The 18,806-nt window shown below is 32.9% G+C and overlaps 1 protein-coding gene and 1 non-coding gene across 7 annotated transcripts in view; both read right to left on the minus strand.

Annotated features, from left to right (window-relative positions):
• The window catches only part of LOC6044944 (inositol 1,4,5-trisphosphate receptor), an 89,373-nt gene that overhangs the window by 39,001 nt on the left and 31,566 nt on the right, over positions 1-18,806 (minus strand). The gene's annotated exons all lie outside the window — the stretch shown is intronic.
• On the minus strand, positions 16,564-16,636 carry Trnat-ugu. The gene has a single exon. It is a non-coding gene; the product is annotated as a tRNA-Thr (tRNA).

Consider the following 18,806-nt stretch of genomic DNA (forward strand, 5'->3'; position numbering starts at 1 on the left):
CTAAGTGTCCATAACACAATCTGTTATTATTTTTTCTTTTGTTAAATATGTTTAGATATTTGGGATAATTTTGACCAATTTCGTCGGGGGTCCTTAAGCTAAAATTATTCTAAAAAGTTGAAATTTTGAAAGTTGATTTTTTAATTATTTGATATACCCCCTAAGGGACTTTGCTAAAATTGGCTAGAACTATGGGATAATTTTGACCAATTTCGTCGGGGTCATTATTTTTGCCATGAAATGGGGTCCTTAGGCTTAAATTATTCTAAAAAGTTTGATTTGATTTGATTTGAATTATTTGATATACCCCCTAAGGGACTTTGCTAAAATTGGCTAGAACTATGGGATAATTTTGACCAATTTCGTCGGGGTCATTATTTTTGCCATGAAATGGGGTCCTTAGGCTTAAATTATTCTAAAAAGTTGAAATTTTGAAAGTTGATTTTTTAAATTATTTGATATACCCTCTAAAGGACTTTGTTTAAAATGGTTAGAACTATGGGATAATTTTGACCAATTTCGTCGGGGTCATTATTTTGGCCATGAAATGGGGTCCTTAGGCTAAAATTATTCTAAAAAGTTGAAATTTTGAAAGTTGATTTTTTTTATTATTTGATATACCCCCTAAAGGACTTTGTTTAAAATGGTTAGAACTATGGGATAATATTGACCAATTACGCCAGGGTCATTATTTTTGTCATGAAATGGGGTCCTTAAGCTAAAATTATTCCAAAAAGTTGAAATTTAGAAAGTTGATATTTTTAATTATTTGATATACCCCCTAAAGGACTTTGTTTAAAATTGGCTAGAACTATGGGATAATTTTGACCAATTACGTCAGGGTCATTATTTTGTCATGTAATGGGGTCCTTAAGCTAAAATTATTCTAAAAGTTGAAATTTTGAAAGTTGATTTTTAATTATTTGATATACCCCTAAGGGACTTTGCTAAAATTGGCTAGAACTATGGGATAATTTTGACCAATTTCGTCGGGGTCATTATTTTTGCCATGAAATGGGGTCCTTAGGCAAAAATTATTCTAAAAAGTTGAAATTTTGAAAGTTGATTTTTTTAATTATTTGATATACCCCCTATAGGACTTTGTTTAAAATGGTTAGAACTATGGGATAATTTTGACCAATTTCGTCGGGGTCATTATTTTGGCCATGAAATGGGGTCCTTAAGCTAAAATTATTCTAAAAAGTTGAAATTTTGAAAGTTGATTTTTTTTAATTATTTGATATACCCCCTAAAGGACTTTGTTTAAAATGGTTAGAACTATGGGATAATATTGACCAATTACGCCAGGGTCATTATTTTTGTTATGAAATGGGGTCCTTAAGCTAAAATTATTCCAAAAGTTGAAATTTTGAAAGTTGATTTTTAAATTATTTGATATACCCCTAAGGGATTTTACTAAAATTGGCTAAAACTATGAAATAATTTTGACCAATTTTATCAGGGTCATTTATTTCACCATGAAATGGGGTTTCAAGCTAAAATTAATCCGATAAAATTAATTTTTGAGAGTTAATTTTTTTTTAATTATGTTATATTCCCTAACGGAATTGATTTATTTATTGAGAATTTTTGATGTGTGAATAACAAAAACTGTTATTATTTTCACAGAGCCAGGAAGTCGGAGCTGACGTTGAAGTTCGAGCTGGAGTGAGACCTCGGAGACTGCATCGGATTCGCAAATTTTCAGCAACTTTTACTTGGAGTCGGAAACTGTGAAGTCGGGTATTTTTAGAGAGCTGAAGTCGTCGTTGACGTCATATCCTGCATCCAGAGTCGGAGTTGTCTTCAAAGTATGGATTCAAAGTCGCTTGGAGGTACCCGACTCTGCAGCCCTGACTTGTACAGAGGATTTATGGCAACTGCAGGTTTATTTGCAAATTACAAATAAACCAAAACAATAACTTTTTTTGTTATGGAGACATACCAGTTCAATAACATTTTTTGTTATTATGCTGCTCCACATCTCCGCACAAAATAACAAATCTTGTTATTCCTTCATGATTTCTTCTGTGTTATTGGTTTGTTATTGCAATAACAACATAATAACAGTTTATGTTATTCTTCGAACAAATCTTTGTTATGGATTTTTGTTATTTTAACAACTAATCCGATCATCCCAATAACATATTTCGATCTTCTCACAATATCAAAAACTGACCTTCCCAAGTTATTTCCGTCTGCTCGGGTTGTCTACTTGCTTCGTCTATAGTACATTGATTCACTAGTCTACCCTTCTGTACTTTTACCACCCGGACACCGTCTATAAATATCGGTGTGAATTTTGCTTTTGTTTTGTTTCAATTATTTATTTATTTTCCATCACCGCTGCCGGGTCGCCGGGCGGCAACGGCACGCTATTTTTTTTATATTGGCGTCGCGCGTGTGCTATCCTGTGTCATAAAATCAAAGCAATTTAGATTTATTTATATTTTCTTTCCAATACATATTTAAAATTGAATAATTAATTTACAAAATCCATTCAAACAAATTAAACAGCAATTGCAATTCTGATCAGAAGGTCAATTCGGTCTAAAATCAATGTTTTGTTGAAAAGTAAAATTTTCTATTTAGATTTACAAAGAAATGTGATAGCCAAACACGATTGATTCTCAATCGTGATAAGTAGAAATGTCTGATTTGTTTTAAGATGCCAAGTCAAACTTTAGGGTGGTGGAACATTAAGTACCGGAGTTTTTATTTCAGTTAAGAAACAAGCCTTTTGGGTGAAATTTTATAAATTTATATTGTCGGAACATTCCACCTTAACCATGCACAAAAAGTGCTAAATTGAAATCACCATTTTCTGATCAAGCTCAAATGTGGAGGGAGTTTTGATACCACCAATATAAGCAAGAATATAATTTTCATGCTTTTTTGGAATTTGAAGTATGCCATAAAATCTGGTGTCCCTTTGAAAAAAAAATTCCAAAAATCAAAATCACCTTTTCAGGCTACAAATTATTTAAAGACAACGGAATGGCGGAAGAAAAATATTATAATTCGAGATAACCAATGCGAGATTTAAACGTTTGTTTTTGTTTCACCTTCCTGTGTAAAAATATTTTATCGGTGAAAATTGCGTTTTTCGGGAAAAAAATGTTTTTCATACAAATGGAGACGCCTGGTACAAAGTTAAAATTCCAAAAAAAATATTGAAAATTACTTTTTTTGAAGGTTTATAGAAACTTAAGATAGAATAAATGCTAAACATTTTGAAATACTACAAATAATAAGGCTAATTTACAAAGTATTTTAAAAATAATTGAGGAATCATGCGTCTCCTCTTATGGTACTTTAATGGTAAATCACTTTTTTTCTCAAATACGCAATTTTCACCGATAGAACACTTACTTTGAATCTAACATATTCTTACTCAGGAATGCAAAACACAACTTTTTAGGTATAAATCCAATGTGACATTTAATAATAATTATTTTTTATTCCTTTCGCTATACCGTGAATACCGTAAAACGGGGTGACTTTGATAGGTTTGAGATTTTTCCGCAAAATGATAAGAACAAATTAAATGCGTACGGAATGGTATGGAATCACTCTGACCGTGGTAGGAAAGAGTTTAAAGTACTTTTAGAAGATGTTTTCATAAAATTTTGAAAAGTTTAAAAAATGAGTTAACTATTATTAAGAAAATGTTAATAAGTAGCATTATTTTAATATTCTTAAAGTGTCATGATTTTCACAATGAACATGATTTCGAATCGGAAAATGGAATGCATTTTCGGATTCTTTGGATAATTTTCCACTAGGGGAAATTTCCCAATTTATAGGCATTTTAGTAGAAAAAATATGTCATATAAAATGTGATGTGATTCTTGCTTCGATTTCAGCTTAGAGTGTAATATAATTCGATATTTTTGTCAACAAAACTAGTTTTAACGATTTTTTTGCAAAATTTTGACATTTTATCCATTTTATCTTAAATTTATATGTTTTTTTTTCTTAAAAAGCTTATAAACTTAGTTAACTATTTATAAACATTAGGTCTATTCCCGTACTGCAGAATTCTGCAATTCTGCACAAAAACGGCAGCAGAGCGTTCCCGTACTTTTCTGCAACAAAAGTAACTTTTCTCTCAGGCAGAACTTCTGCAGTGAGAGAAGTAGAAGTTGCAGCAAACCCGTTCCCGTACTTTTCTGCAAGCTCTCTCTTCTCTTTCTTGTTGAAAAGTTACTGCAATTTGGTGTGATGGATGTTGACTACACGCTTACATAAAATCTGCACGTTGGGTGAAATTAGGCATTTTATCATAAGTTGTAATAATAAATGATTTTGGGGTAGTTTTTTGACGATTTCAGGCTTAGTTCAAACTTAAGCCATAGTATTACAGCACGGCTAGTACCCTAACAAAAAATTGTACTACAAAAACAAATTGTTTTTAAAAACTTTTAAAAGACACATTTCTTTTGAGTTTAATAATTTCAAATAAATATTTGTTTAGGAATAATTTTGATCTTCAATTGTTTTTTAATATACCTCGGAATATACTAAATATGTGTGTTAAATAACTGGTAAATTTATTTGGCAAATAAATTATACCTTTAACGGTGCTACCAATTTGTATTCTTATATGAACCAAAAAAAATGTTATTTTGCCGAAATTAAAATTCTTAAATTCAAAAATTTTAAATTAAATTTTAAAATTCTTGAACTTTTAATTTCTACGCCATCTTGAATCATAATAAATACACATTTTTTGAAGCCATATTTTAGGTTAGAAACTCAAATTAAAAGGATTTAGAGATTGGATATTTTGACTGTTCCTATTTTATTTACATTTGTGTTTTAAAAATTTAGATTTACAAAATGTTTTAATTTTACTTGAATTTGAAATTATAATTTCTTTAAGTTTCTATCTTATTATTTTTAACTGTTGCTTTTGAATTTGTTGTGTTATGAACTCATAAATATAAAAAAACTTTTGTTATTTTATTTCGAATTTTTTTCAACCTTTTTTTTACTTATAATTTTTAAATTTAAGATATTTTGAACTTTAATCATTTTGAAATATTTAGTTTTTAGTTATTTAACTTTTAAAGCTTTGAATTTGTGATTTATTGTTTTTTTATTTTTCCGATATAATTATTTTTATTTTTAAATTTCTCATTTAATTTTTTTTTTTAGTTTCTTGATGTGGAAATTTTTTATATTTTTAATTATGGATTTCTTAATTTCCAGATTGCTTAATTTATGTGTATCAAAATTTTTGAGTTTGTGATCATTTTTTTATTTGTCAATTTTCAAGCGTCACCATTGTTCTTTCATGTGACATCCAGTCATAATTTATTTATGTTATCCTGAATAATCTTTCAAACATTCTGCTATTAAACATGTATTTATGGTCCCTTCTATATAAAACCTTTGTTGGTCCTTTTTTATCATATTCATGAAACATACCTGCCACTCTCATTTGCAAAATTGTTTACCAAATGTAAATTTTTAAGTTGTTTCTAATATATGATTTCTACCTAAGCATAATTAATTTCTAGTTACTTAATAAATAATACATCCTTGATTTTTTAAATAAAATGTTGTGCTGCATAAAACAATAATGTCCCAGTTCTAGAGGTAAACTTCCTTCAATTACTTTTTTTGTCAACCATTTTTTAAAAATATTTTAAAATAATTAAAAAAATTATACCCATTTTGACTAAATCCACTCAACTGTGTACAATGATGCAGAAAAAGTACTGGAACGCTCTACCCAGGCAAAATTTATGCCGCTTCTCTCCTTGCAGAACTTCTGCAAAAGAGAGAGATGGAGAGATTGAGCTGAAAAGTACGGGAACGTGCTGCTAAAAAGTGACTTATGCTGGCTGCAGAATTCTGCAGAAGCTGCAGAAATTCTGCAATTCTGCAAGTACGGGAATAGACCTATTGATTTTTTTTTCTTAAAAGCTGTATCACACACCTTAGTGATGGTACATTTGTCGTAAAAATAAAATTTGAACACATTAAATCTGATTTTTACAAGAATAACTATGGCTATCAAAGTCACCCCGGCATTTAAAATAAGAATTTTCAAAGCAACTATTTTTTTAAACACTATTGAAAAAAACTTTTTATCAAAAATAGTGTATGCACCTTGTGTGGCCTAACCAAGTACATGTTTTAAAAATAGTAATCCTTAGACAAACCTTACCAGTTGGAAAATATTTCAAAAAGAAATTGAAATTCTATCAATGTTACCCCGTTTTACGGTACGGGATTTATGCAAAACCGAAAATTCCCGAATCCCGGGATTTTTTATATTTTGTCCCGGGATTTTGGCAAAACCGAAAATTTCCGAATAACGGGATTTTTGATATTTTGTCCCGGAAATTCCCAAATAGAAAAGAATATATCAAATTTTGCTCTGAAAATTCAGATTTGGTTGTTAAAATAAAAAGTTTATTCTATGGTTTAAGCTTGAAACATAACAAATTTTTATAAAATCATAGATTTTACGACCGTTTCAAAAATTTCAAAACAAATGAGTAAGCGTAGAAAGATCCATACCAGAGAAGCCATTTTGTGACATTGACTATACAAGTTTTCAGTGATGAACGATGAATTCACTTAGCACATGGTTGCTTGACATATAATTCCATTCAAAAGCTTATTTTCAGAATTGCAAAAATGTTGTAAGCATCTTGTGGCAAAACTTGAATCTTCTTCTGTCGCTTAAACTACTATTTTAAAACTCTAAAAAGAGGGATGGGACAAAATGGGCTCATGTCAAAATTTGCTGTCAACAAGAGTATCATCAATTGTTGAAAAATTGAATTTTAAACAGCGATATAAATTTTTCCTAAATAGTACACCCACGACGAATTTTTTCTCCCGTACTCGCACACATCGTCATTTTAATATATTCCGCGCGCGCCGGTGGTAAAATGAACCATGCTGTGCCGCTGCTTTTAGTTAGCTTTTAGTGGCGTTCCTCGGGGCAAAACTTTTAAGCTGAACACAGACAGCGCTAGAGAGCTAGTTAATGGCTATAATTGCACGGCGGCCCGAAGCCGGCAGCGTGTGCCGTGTTTTCCCTCAGTGTGAGTGTGAGTGTGTTTTTGTAACAGTGATGGCAGATTGATGGGTGTGTTTGAATTAGATATTGAAAAACAAAATACTGTTTAAGGTATTTTTATTCAATAAAATTTCTATTTTTAGTGTTAACAAATTTTGAAAAATGTTTTTCAATATGTGATCCGCACGTCAAATCTATAAAAAAAATCTTCCCGCAAACCAAACTATCCACAATTTCCCAGCTTCCAATGAATCTTCACGTTCCCACATTATTCTACCCTATAATCACAAAATCATCCACCTCCTAATTGCGAAAGTGCCAACCACGAATTACAACCTTTACGCCTCCGCTAAGCGAAAAGTCATTCCGGAAATCTCCTTGGCAAAGCACCACCAGCCGAGCAGAGCAGAGAGGCCAATGTTTATCGCCCATAAAAAAAAGGTTTGCCACCGTCAACAGCCAGGCTAGCCAGGACAAACAAGCCAGCAAGCAAGGGAAAAAAACATTCCGGATTTTATGGCCACTGCTGCGGCACCAAGCTAGAATCATACCGAAAGGGTACATTCTCAGGCTGCTTCTTCTTGTAAGGCGGTTTTTCGGTGGGGAGATTGGTAGGGGGAGGCGGAAAACTCCAACGACTAATTGACACGTTTCCACTTTCATTTCCGTTTCCCGCTGCGAAAATTTGCCTGGACAGGAAGAAGCTGCTGCTGGTGTCTGGGCCACCAGTGTCCATGGTATTTAGTTTGTGTTTGCACGGTAGAAAAAAAGTTTACAATTTTGGATAAGAGTACTTTTTTCGAGGATTTGTGGAAAGCTTAACGATTTTTTTTTAGCGCAGTTGAAGTTTAAAATAATTTTGAAATATTTCTCTTTCTTTTTTCAATCATTTGTATATTAATATCAAACACGAAACAAATTTCATGTTATCATAAGACTAATAAATTTGATGTCTTGGGGATAGTGGTAGGAACTCAGAAAAAATTATAATAATTAAAATAATTTCAATGTTCAATCTAGGGGCAAAAAAAACTTAATTTAAATCTTTAAAAAGTTATCTTACTACATTGTACAACGCCTATTTAGACATTTTTCATCGCAAAAAGACTTTTTTTATCTTTTGAAAATTTTGATCAGATCGGTATACGACAATAAGTTAAAGAAACAAAAAAATATTTTCAAAATTTGCATTGTAATGTTTTTTGCTGCAAATTTAAAAAAAAAGAGGTCCGATTTTTTTTCAACCCGAACAGACGGTAATAACTAAATTCATGCCATTTCAATAACAAATATTGTTAAAATAACAGAAAGTGTTATGGAAAATTCTTGCAAAATCTATTTTTGCATAAGAGTTCAATAACAGTTTATGTTATCATAACAAAATTTGTTATTGGTCTGATATTGGTTGGAAGCCAAAACAACTTTAGAATATCGTTTTTTCTTATAGACGAATACCTCCAACTGTTATTGGGATGATCGGATTAGTTGTTAAAATAACAAAAAATAATAACAAAGATTTGTTCGAAGAATAACTTAAAATGTTTTTAGTCTGTTATTACAATAACAATCCAATAACAAAAAAATCATAACGACAAATAACAAATCCTGTTATAAATAACATAAAATGTTATTGGCCTAGTATTTTCAAATATCAAAAAACGTTATTCCCAAGTTATTTCCGTCTGCTCGGGAAGCCTAAACTCCCAAGCTCGAGAAAAAAGGAAAATTTAAATGTAAATGTGTTGACACACATTTAAAAATTTTACTAGATAAATACTAGATAAATGTTACAAGATTACAAAACATATTTTTTAACGAATTGCTATGCTTCAATTTTGTTTTTAGCACCTGAATTTCCATGCTTGCAAAAAGACGAAAATCTCATAAAATTTGCAGCTCATAAAGCTTGGCTTATTTGAAAAAAGATTGAATTCACTTATAGGGGAACAGCATCTAATTCCAGCGTGCCTCTAATGTTGGCAGGTCAGAACTTTGACATCCAATTAGAGCTAATTAAAAGCGTTTTCAACTGAACTCGAGTGATAAATAGCTCAATAAGAAGTGAGCAAGCAAGTTTCTATCAAAAGTTTTGCAAAATTAGTTGTTTAAATAGTGAAAATCGAGTTAGGAGCGGAAGCTTAACCTGCCAAACATACGAGAATTTACCCTAGGTAGCATTTCTTTCTTTAATCTGATTCCATACAAAAATGGTACGTAAATATCCCAAGTAACATTTTTAAACTAACTAGCCACCACCTAGTTTTATTGAGGTTTTATGCTAGCATCTTGATTACTTAATAGTTTTATTAGGGCATTCACCGCAACCAAAAATCAAGAGCTAATTAATAGGTTCTAACAAGGTTTTATGCCTCGGACATAAAACCTGGTGAAAATAAAAGCCGACTGGCTTTCAATAAGGTTTTATGAAAGTTTTAATAAAGGCTTAAAACCCAGATGGCAATGCCATGCCAAACGGTTTTATCGCATGCTTGACGTTGTAGCTGTCAAGTGCCCTTAGGTATGCAGAAAGCTCACTTAAAACCAAAAACTCCTAAAAGAGCATTTAACGCAGCCAAATAGCAGTGCTTAAATATGGCGCTGAACGCGTGGTCTGATTGAATATGATTGACCGCCATCTTGGCAGAAAAAAATAAAAAGCATAAATTTGATTGAAATTCGATGAAAACAATTATGATACACAATTATTATAAATTTCTGACATCGTTAGCATAACCATAGAAGTTCAAAAATAATTTGAACATTTTTTGCGAAAAAAAATGCGAATAAAAAAAAACTTCATTAAAAACTGTGACTGCAGAGGAAGCGAGTTGATTTTTTGGCTCTATCTCCCCACATTTATCGTTAAATTTCAACCGCAGCTGAATTTAAGCCACCAAATACGAGGAATAAGCTTTAACATTATTTTAATTACCTCCAATATCTATCATTTCATCATCGCAATTTATAACAACCATCTCCATTATTTCATTTCGTAAGACGAAAACTTATTTTTTGCCAGAATAAAATCTGTTTGTCATAAGACGCATGAAGACGTATGAAATGTCATTTTTCCCTAACTTCTATCAAGGTTTTAACAAGGTTTTAAGGAGGTTGTTAGGATTCAGTTGTAAAGCCTTGAATTCCCGTAACAACCTTTTGTGGCGATCCTTTTGGGTTTTAAGTGAGGTTTATCGAGGTTCTGGGGAGTTTTTTACGACTATGTGGTTTTTATGTTGGTTTTGGTTGATAGGTTTTAGAGCGGTTGTGACAGCTTTGATAAAGCCTAAAATGTTACTTGGGTATTCGAAAATCTGTAACTTTTGGAGGAATTTTTTGATCATTTTTTTTTTGTCTTCGGTAAAGTACATGTAAAAAAAATCTAGCCAATTTTTTACCTAACATTTTTTTCAACATTTTTTTTGCCAGGACCGTGGTGTAGAGGTAAGCGTGATTGCCTCTCACCCAGTCGGCCTGGGTTCGATCCCAGAAGGTCCCGGTGGCAAATTTTGAGACGAGATTTGTCTGATCACTCCTTCCGTCGGACGGGAAGTAAATGCTGGCCCCGGACTAACCTAAAACGGTTAGGTCGTTAGCTCAGTCCAGGTGAAGGAGTCGTCTCCCTGGGTCCTGTCCTGGTGGAGTCGCTGGTAGGCAGTTGGACTCACAATCCAAAGGTCGTCAGTTCGAATCCCGGGGTGGATGGAAACTAAAGTGTAAAAAGAGGTTTGCAATTGCCTCAACAATCAAGCCTTCGGACGCTTAGTTTCGAGTAGGAATCTCGCAATCGAGAACGCCAAGGCAATGCTGTAGAGCGAATAATTTGATTTGATTTTTTTTTTTTCACAAAAACTCATCTTCCCTAAATTTGTATTTTTTAAGAGAACAAAGCCCGCAACTTTTGAGTCATAGAGATGTACGGTAAAAAAATGCCGCCGAGTTATGAATTTTTGAAGTGATTTTTAATGTTAAGTTGAATTTGCAATCGAAAAGTACCGTGAAACGAGGTGACTTTGATAGGATTGATTTTTGTTTCGCAAAACGACGAGCACAAATTAAATACGTCCGGGATGCTATGGAATCTTATTTACCATGATAGAGCAGTGTTCAAAGTACTTCAAGAAAAAGTTTTCATTAAATTTTGAAAAGTTTAAATAGTTAGTTAATCATAATTTAGAAAGTTATATATGATGTTTGTCAATGAAAATGATTTGGAATCGGAAAACGGAATGCATATTCGAATTCATTGGTAAATTTTTCACTAGAAGAAGGTCAAATGTGTTTGCAATTAATAAACATTAGTTGTTTTTGAAAAATAATTTTAAAAAAATCTTCAAATTTATAGACATTTTCACTAGACAACATTTCATATAAAAATGAATACTTTTGATTCGTGCTTTGAATTCAGTTTAAAATGAAATATGAATCGATAATCTTACAAACAAATCTCGTTTTAACATATTTCAGGCAAAAATCTGACTTTTAAGAATTAAAAAGCTTATAAACATAGCTTACTAAATTTAAGCATTGATTTTTTTTAGAAACTGTATTAGCAACTTTAGCAATGGTACCTTTGGCGTAAAAATAATGTTTAAACGCCTTAAATCTGATTTCAACAAGAACAAGAAAATATTTTTTTATAAGTTCTGAAAATTCTAAGTCTACGCCAAACAACCCTTCATTTTCTTATGGCGATGACTCAGTTACTAATGGTCCGATTTTCAATCCTAAAAAAATTAAACATTCGTGATTTTTTATTCGATCTTTTCAAAGACTATATTCAAAAAAATGAATCAAGATTAACATTTCAAAAGGGCGTAATATTAATTTATTCGCCCTTTTGAAATGTTTGCTTTGCTTTGCTAGGAGAAGAAATGTTTGGCCCTTTGGAAATGTTACAAAAATACATAAAATCCAACAAGAAAAAAAAAAAACCAAGAAAATTAAAGATCAAACAAAAGTTGCTCAAAATGACAATCTGATCACGGAAAATTTAAAAAAAAATGGCCATTAGAGGGTTAAAGGTCATTTCTGAAATTTATTTCTGTATTATTTTCTACATTCTAACATTAGCATTACGCTTCTTACAGTTATAGAAAAATAAGATTTTTTGGGCTGTTGGAGATTATTTGAGATATTCAAAAGGGGAGCTGGATTTTTTACTCTTAATTTAACCTGAGATTGCAAAGGCAAAAAATTAAGAATTGAAATTTTAGTTTAGAAACAAGTTTTTATAAATCGGCAAATATTGTTACGACTAACGATCCAAAACGATTTAAATATCATGTAACTTTTTGTCACTTGAACTTGATTTGCACAAAACAGACATCAAATGACAACTTTCCAGAAATTTCCAGGTTGAGCAAAAAATCTTTAACCGAGTTATGAATTTTTGAATCAATACTGTTTTTTTTTTTCAAAAAATCGAAATATTGGTCGCAAAAATGTTACAACTTCATTTTTCGATGTAAAATCAGATTTGAAATCAAAAAGTACTTATCCATGCCTACAACTTTGCCGAAGACACCAAATCGATCAAAAAATACGTTCAAAAGGTACAGATTTTTGAATTTTCATACATCATTTTTGTATGGACAGCTGCCAAATTTGTATAAAAAATTATATGGACAAACTAATGATGCAAAATGGCTTCTTTGGACATACCAAAGGCACAAAAAAAGTTTCAGCCGGATTAAAAAATACAAAAATTAAAATTAAAAAAAAGGTCGATTTCGTAGAGAACTGCTCTATTGTGTGAAATGGTGCCCCCGGGAGGATACTTCCAGCTGACTGATGTGTCAGTGTCAGACATCAACGGTCACCCCTGGTTGGACGAGCTAATAAGAGCAAAGGCAGAGAAATGTACTAGTTGGTTGTTGGCTTGCCCTTGTCGGAGAGTCAGGAGCCATCATCTTCATCATCGCCACCATCATCATCATCGTGTGGCCACAGGATGTCTGCAAATCAGATTTCCTTGATGGGCAGTGTCCTGTTGCTTAGTCATTCTTCGGGATGTGAATTGAAATGCAGCGGCAGTGCTGCCAGATTATGCAAACGAAATTAGTTTTTCATTTCGTTTTGTTGTGAAGAAACTTTATCTCTCAGAATTATCAGAATCGTTCAACCCTTTTGGTCCCGATACGATCCAATGAAACCAAAATGGGATTACATCAACTTCTTCTAAGTTAGACTCTGGCATCCCTGACTTAAAACCATAAGAATAAACTTTCTCAACGACAAAATAAGAAGAGTTCAAGCATTTAGTCAATTGTCATTAGCTTCCTGACGGCAACAGACACGTGCTGGGTTGCCAACCAACCAATCGTCAACACCCAAACTAACTCCCACAGCTTCAGCTCCATAATGGACCAACCCCCTACAATGAGCAGATTTTTGGGGCCAACCGAGACGGGAGATCCCCCGTCGAGATAAGTCTATTTGATCAAATTTGCTTCATTACGATGTCGTGAAAATATTATGCTACTGTGGGTTGGAGTATTTTTTATGGAGAGGGAGACTACGGTTGTTATGATCCTGGCTCTGGCTCGGCACTGTCTGATGTAGACCGACCTGATAAGGAACAATATTTTGGGCAAACAAAGTGCCAGCCTGAAAGGGGGGGACTCGAGTGGCATAAAATTAAACTGAAAACAGCTCAATTTGGAAGGGTTCCATAACGTCATGATTCGAAATCCGGACACTTAGTACCATATTATTTTTGTTATAGCTGGCAAAAAATCATGTAATAAGTTGGAAATGTAGAAATATCATCAGGATTTAGTATAAACAGTCAGTTTTAAGAGCATGTATGCAAAATATGTCTTTTCTAACAATTTTTCATCAGAATTTGAAAATTAAAATGACTTGTTTTGCTTCGAATCCCGGACACTGTTAAAAGCTGATTCGAAATCCGGACACTTTTGCTTCGAATTCCGGACACTCGATTTTGCTAATGAATCGCACAAATTTTAACTGAAATGTTAGTGAATGGCATTCTTTAGGTCTCGAATAAGCTGTTAACATCAAAACAATCGATAGTTTATATAAAAATTTGCTAGAATTTAAGGAAATCAAAAATATAAATTTCTGCTTTGCCTTCCCGGTGCTTCGGATGCCTATGAAATATTTCCGTTGAAATGTTTCGCATTTTTGGTAAACTTATAATTTTATTTTATTGAATTGTTTTGGCATTAACTACAGCGTTCAAACAAACTTTAAATGAAAGTTGATGTTAGAATTCATCAAATAACACAGTTTTGACAATCATAATGCGAACTTATATCCAAATAATTGATAAAACAAGTTGAAGTGTCCGGGTTTCGAAGCGTCCGGGAATTCGAATCATGACGTTATTTGGGGTGGAAACAGTTTCAAAGAGAAGAAAGTATTAAAAATGTTAAAAAGAAAATTAGGAAAATAAATCAATATAAACAATATTTTGAAAAGTATTTTAAGTGCATTTTCTAAAGAACAATTCTAAATTGAATATATCAGCAATTCCATTTGAAAAGAGCCTAAACCAAAAAAAAAGTTCTCTGATCGGGCTCAAAATTTTTCTGGGGGTTCCTTGGCCAAAATAATTAGACCCGTATTTTTTTGTTTGGCCATTAGTGGCCTACATCGTGCTAGGTGGTTCAAAATGGCAATTTTCGTCATTTTCGCAAAAACCACTTTTTCTAAAATCATATCTTCATCCGATTTTAGCTGTCTTAGACGCAAAGAGGTGATGAGTTTGCTATTTGGGAAAATAGTAAAGTTCCAAAATCTAGCTTAACTATTGAAAAGTCGTATGAAAACTTAAAATGGCGTTTGACCGTGTCTGGACAGAGCCTATGTCTGAAAATATTTTATCGGATTCCTCGGAAAATTTCACATAAATTATGATGTCGAACCGTACGTTTCGAGATATGATTTTGAAAAACTGCGTTTTCGACGCGCCACGCGCAAAACGGAAAATGACGAAATCGGCAAAATCAACTTTTTCCACTAAAACTGCGATAACTTTAAAATTTCAGCGATGACCTATAGATGTTATGGTACCAAAAGTTGCGTCTCTCAATTACGAAAATTTTGGTACCCAGACATGTATAGGTCATCGCTGAAATTTTAAAGTTATCGCAGTTTTAGTGAAAAAGTTGATTTTTGCCGATTTCGTCATTTTCCGTTTTTGCGCGTGGCGCGTCGAAAAACGCAGTTTTTATTTTCAAAAAATCGTATCTCCAAAACGTACGGTTCGACATCGCCAATTTTTTGATATGTTATGTGAAATTTTCCGAGGAATCCGATAAAAATATTTTCAGACATAGGCTCTTTGGTCCAGACACGGTCAAAACGCCATTTTAAGTTTTCATACGACTTTTTCAATAGTTAAGCTAGATTTTTGGAACTTTTACTATTTTTCCCAAATAGCCAAACTCATCACCTTCTTTGCGTCTAAGACAGCTAAAATCGGATGAAATGGCGCGGAGATATGATTTTTAGAAAAAGTGGTTTTTGCGAAAATGACGAAAATTGCCATTTTTTGAACCACCCTAGCACGATGTAGGCCACCCTAATGGCCAAACAAAAAAATACGGGTCTAATTATTTTGGCCAAGGAACCCCCAGAAAAATTTTGAGCCCGATCGGAGAACTTTTTTTTTGGTTTAGGCTCTTTTCAAATGGAATTGCTGATATATTATTTAAAAAATACCTATTTTTACAATTGAAAAAAAAAATGCTACTACAACTTTTGTTTTAAAATTGCTTGCAAATAGAAAAATTCGTAGATATTCATCCGTGTTTTAAAAAGATTAAAAAAAAGGATAAAATTCATAAACATTTACCTTTCCTATAAGAATTTCTTACGAGAATCATAAAAATAATAGAGATTCACTCAATTTTGAGTAATTTCTAGCATGATTGAACAAGTGAAGCGATATTTTTATTACTTTTTGTGAAATTTCATTGCAAAAAAAATCTTTGAAACTCAGCAGCACATCGCTCAAATTTTCACCCCCAAATGAACTAGAACAGAACGCAGAACGAACGAAAGCTCGTGGGAGTCCCATCAGCTGACTGGTTCAATATTTCAGCACCGCAATTTCCATTAATATCCCCTCTGACACGGCGAGAACCAGTGATTTCTTGTTTTCCCTGCTGTCATTTTCCAACACGCCTCGTCGAGATGAGGAAAGTTTTGCACGGGGCACACAGCTTTACAACTTTTAATGAATGTTTGATGGGCGAGCTTTCTCCGTTTTGTGGAAAGTTTTGGCTGGCTGGGAGGTACGGAAAGGACAAACCACCCAACTTGACGCTGCTGAAAGTGTTGAATGATAAATTTTGGGTAGCTTTTCGGGCAAAAAGTTTTTCTTTGATCGCTTCAGCTTGACAAACAGCCACCTTTGCTTGTGTCCAAATTTCCACAAAAGACACATTTCACAAGAGCTAGTCAAATTATCTTTTTTGTTTGCATTTCGCTAATGAGTCAAACAAAACCCCTATTGTGTTATCAAAATCTACAACTCAAAAAATATAACCCTCTGCCTCCTGTGAGAATCGAACTCACGACCGCTGGTTTACAAGACCAGCGCTCTGCCTACTGAGCTAAAGAGGCTTCGGATGTCTGAGCACGTCTGTGAAGCCACAGAGCTCTGCCAGAGTTTCTCCAAATCCAGCCAGCCAACGAAACGAACAAAAAACTTCTTTCTCGTTTCAGCTGGTGCAACTGGTGTGCTAGTCAACCCTCCAGCGGCTGGAATAAAGCCAATGACTGTATTTATTAAGTTTTGCTTTTTGGAGTCTCTCTCCCCCAGAGCTAATGCAATTCTATGTTCGTAGCTCGCTTTATGAGTCATTTGAGCTAGGTCGAGCAACTTTAACCCTCCACTGGGCAATTATCTTTTACGACAAAATAATATTTGCCATATTTCAAGCTAACGAAATTTTCAGATTTAGGATATATTTCTAAATTTTAACACAGTTTATTAAATTTATAATTAATGGTTTCAAATTATCTAATAATAATGATTTCACATAAGAAATTACTACATATTTCCGTGGATTAATTCCCAATGACTCTTCGCTGTCAAACAGTGTGTATTAGAGGTGGGCAAAACCGCTTTTTTTAGGAGTCGCTCATTCAAAAGAGCTGCTCTTTTGAACGGCTCCTTCGCTCTTTTTCAAAATATGGACGTGAAAAGGTGATTTTGAGGAAAGGTATAATTTTTAAAGCTATTCCACATTGGAAAAAGTTAAACTAAGAACGAGAAACCATAGATCGTGGCGGTCTCTATGTCAAGATTTCGACTCGAACCTAAAAGTTTGAATAATTGAATGACATCCAAACTTAAATCTAGGATTTTGTAGAATTTCTCCTATGCGTTTATTTCTGCCAAAACTGAAAATGTGCTGATAAAATATTCTGTCAACTCTTTTCAACATTCTGTTTTGATCGATAAAGTCTATGAACGCTGAAATTTATCCGGGCAAGAGAATTTTTTTTTCTAAAATCTTTTGGTAATATTTGGTAATAAAACTTTTGATAATATTTTACAATAAAAAGTTTTTTTTTGTTTAGAAAATTTATGAGTTTGAAAACTATTAAGTGGTGTACAAATATTGGAAAAATACTATTGAGATATATCGATGAAAAAGTTGCTATAGACATCCCAATGAAATATGACGATTCAGCTCTGAAAAAGTCGGAAAATAGCCCATGAGTACATTAATGGACAATACCGGGATTATTTTTTTATTATCATTGATATATTTGAAATTGCATTTTCTCAAAAACATACTCAACACCATTTTTTTTAAATTCAATAAATTGTATTTAAAAATCATTCCATCTTAGAACGGTACCTTCAAAAGACCGAAGTTTAAAAAAACCGCGGTTCGTTCGTTCTTTTTAATGAACCTGTACTGAATTGGGCCACTCAAAGTCATTAGTTAACCCTCTACAACCCAAACCCGCCCCTAGACGGGCTTTAATCTGAAAATACGCCAAAAATCAATTTTCAACCAATTTTTGATCTTCAAAAAGCATTGGAAAAAAGAACTCTTGAAATTTTAGGATTGAAAGATTGACCTGCGTTATGTGACTTTGCCAATGTTTAAAAAAATGAATTTTTTTAAGGAGACAACTTTGGTTGTGTTTTTTTACTAACATTTCCTACATTTAAGGCAAAAAAAAGTATGCAGTAATTTATGTAGTGTCCCAGGCTGTGTCTCTACGCATTATTTTACAATTTAAATAACAATGGTGCCATTATATAGCAGAACATGTGAAAAAAAAAGCAAAAAATTAAAAAGTGACTGAAAAAACATGAAAAAATTAGAAAAGCAAAATGTGATAGGAGATTGTAGAATAGGCCAAATATTACAAATAATAAAAAAAACATAAACTTAACAAGATTAATGACACAAAAATACTAAAAATAAAACAAGAAAAACATAAAAAACAAGAGAAGTCAATTTTTTTGTAGAACAAAGGTTGCTCAAAATGACCTTCTATTTTACAGGAATAATACAATTCTAATTAGCATTTCTCCGCCAACTCACACAGCAGTTGCCCCGACCCCTCTTCGATTTGCGTGAAACTTTGTCCTAAGGGGTAACTTTGACGACGGAGGGGCGGTACGATCCCTTCCATTTTTGAACATGCGAAAAAAGTGTTTTTCAATAATTTGCAGCCTGAAACGGTGATGAGATAGAAATTTGGTGCCAAAAGGACTTTTATGTAAAATTTGACGCCCGATTTGATGGTGTACTCAGAATTCTGAAAA

This window comes from Culex quinquefasciatus, chromosome 3 (assembly GCF_015732765.1).
Source record: "Culex quinquefasciatus strain JHB chromosome 3, VPISU_Cqui_1.0_pri_paternal, whole genome shotgun sequence".
Classification (NCBI taxonomy): domain Eukaryota; kingdom Metazoa; phylum Arthropoda; class Insecta; order Diptera; family Culicidae; genus Culex; species Culex quinquefasciatus.